The 2,780-nt window shown below is 42.0% G+C and overlaps 1 pseudogene; it reads left to right on the forward strand.

Annotated features, from left to right (window-relative positions):
* Positions 1-291: 291 nt before the first annotated feature.
* Positions 292-1,964, forward strand: LOC141028089 (uncharacterized; annotated as a pseudogene).
* Positions 1,965-2,780: the final 816 nt, after the last annotated feature.

The raw sequence follows: 2,780 nt of genomic DNA on the forward strand, positions 1-2,780 counted from the left end.
TTCATCCTGTGTTTACGCTTTTTGTACTCTGTGCTTGTCTTCATTTCATCATGATGACCATGCTTGTGTTCTGCTATGCATACTTTTGAGTACTTATTCCGCTGCAAGTAGTTCTTCGCTAAGGAATTTCCTCACTAGCAAATTCCTCAGTGAAGAATTCATAAAAATCGCCTATTCACCCCCCCTCTAGTCGATATAATGCACTTTCAATTGGTATCAGAGCAAGGTACTCCCTTGTTCTGTGTGATTTTGGTTTAACCGCCTGGAGTTTTAGTTATGTCAACCGCAGGTATGAAGAAAGTGACATACCCCATCTTTGGCGGTCACGAGTATCCCAAGTGGAAGGCCATGATGAAGAAGCGCCTCATGGCGATGAACAGCGAACTGTGGACCGTCACTGAGATTGGTCTTACCGATCTGTGCAAGACGGCGGAAGCTGATGACATTCGCAAGTACACTCTTCTCAACCTCACGGCGAAGGACGTCATCTGCTCTTGTCTGTCTCAAAATCAGTTCAGGAACATCATGCATCTCAATCATGCGAAGCTTATCTGGGACCGTCTCTCTAAGGTCTATGAAGGTCATCGAACCCGTCATGATCCTTGGATTGAGGACTTCAAGGAATCTCTCAAAGCGATGACATTCGAACCAGAATCATCATCCTCTTCATCATGCCTTATGGCAAAAAGTGCTGAGGTAACTGAATGCTACCTATCCGAGTCAAGTGATGATGAATTTGGACCCAGCTATGTCAAACTTGCTTCCCTTGCCACTAAACAACCAAGAGCTTTGGAAAAAGTTCAATACATGCTAAATAAGAGCGATGATATGTTGGGTGAAGAAATGGATCGCACTAAAACCTTGACTGAAAATCTTCAGAGACTTCAGACTAGGTTTTACAACCTTCAAGGTCATCATAACACTCTCTTATCTGATCATGAGAAGCTTTCTTATGAATTTCTTCAAAAAAGCAAGATCTTGAGAAGCTAAGAGTGAGTTATGAAGATCTTCAGAAGGAGCGTGATTCATTACTTGCTCAACAAATCAGCACTCCTCAGGAAGAATTTGTTCCTCCATGTTTGAAATGCATTGAACGTGAATCTGCTAATTCTTCACCTGAATGTTCAAATTCTTCTAATGCTACAAATTCTTCAACTGTCTCTGCTATCACTAATTCCTCATCTGAGGACATTGCTAGTATCACTGACGATGCAGGGCTGAAGGAATTGTACATGACAGGCATGTACAAAAGCCTCAAAGGGCATCAGACTCTTTGTGATGTGCTTAAAAAGCAGATCCTCAACAGGAACCCTAGGAAAGAGGGTATTGCCTTTGAGAGGAAACTTAATGCTGATGGTACATATTGGAAGCCTGAGCAGTACCCCAAAACCTCATGGGTTGTTGCAAAGGGACCTCCAGTTGATCCATCTAATTTATCTGGCTTTACATGTGAATCTTCTCATTCTTCTGATGAGTCATTTGACTCCAACTATAAACTGTTTAAAAATCAGAATGGTGAAGTATTTGCTAGATATGTTGGCACTAACTGCAGGAACGGTTCTCCTATGAAGAAAATCTGGGTTCCCAAAAGGTGCCTTGAAAGTCTTCAGGTGAATGTCCTCATGACACCACCTGTGAAGAATAGGAACCCCAGATCAAATTCTTCATATGGACCAAATTCATCATATTCCTCAAAAGGATCAAAATCCTCATATGAACATCATCGTGCTAACAACTCTGTTTCGCAGGGAAGAGCTAAGGGCTATGAATATGAGCATTATTCTTCTAATCATTATGTTCATAAGTCCTCGAAGAATTTCTCTGCTTATTCATATGCTTACCCTAACTCCTCTTATGTAAAACGAAATGGATTGGCTTCTATGCCACCTTTCTCGTATGGAGCTCGCAGAGTGATGAACTCTTTGCCACCCCTTCAGATGTGGGTGGTGAAGAAAAAGAACTAATCTTTTATGCAGGGTCAGGTCTCCAGACGTACTTTAACATCTGAAGAATTTGCTGGAGACCTGAAAAGTGCCTGAAAGGACACAAGCTAATCATGAAGAAATGAACTTTCATTTCTCACGTCCTCATACTGTTTTTAACTGTTGCACTGCTTGATGAAATTGGTCTGATGAATTGTGATGTCATATTCTTCAATGATGAAGTATATAAAGTTCGTAAGCTGCACTAATTCATCTGCAGGATGATCAACCCAAAGCCACTGAGTGGGTCCTCGATAGTGGATGTACAAATCACATGACTGGTGACAAGAATCTATTGATGGATGTCCCTTATCACCATCGCATCTGAAGCATATCATCTTCGCTGACAAAGGCAAAAGTCAGGTATTGGGTCTAGGAAAGGTTGCGATCACAAAGGATCGACACATGGACAAAGTCATGCTTGTCGAGTCCTTAGGATACAACCTCATGTCTGTCTCAATGCTTTGTGATCTTGATATGGTAGTTGTCTTTGGAAAGTATCGTTGTGTTGTGGTTATGGAAGCTGACAATTCCAAAGTCTTCGAAGGCTTTAGGAGAAGAGACTTGTATATTGTTGATTTCTCTAGAGGACCGCAACCAGCCGTGTGCCTACTTGCAAAAGCTTCAGAAGGCTGGCTATGGGGTCATGCAGGCATGAGGAATTTGCACACGCTTGGGAAGAAGAAGCATGTCATTAGCATTGATAATGTCAAATTCCTCAAGAATCACTTGTGTGGAGCTTGTGAAGCTGGAAAGATGACCAAGGCTAAGCATCCAGCGAAGACTATCATGACCACT

The sequence above is a fragment of the Aegilops tauschii genome, chromosome 1, assembly GCF_002575655.3.
Source record: "Aegilops tauschii subsp. strangulata cultivar AL8/78 chromosome 1, Aet v6.0, whole genome shotgun sequence".
In the NCBI taxonomy this organism is placed as follows: Eukaryota; Viridiplantae; Streptophyta; class Magnoliopsida; order Poales; family Poaceae; genus Aegilops; species Aegilops tauschii.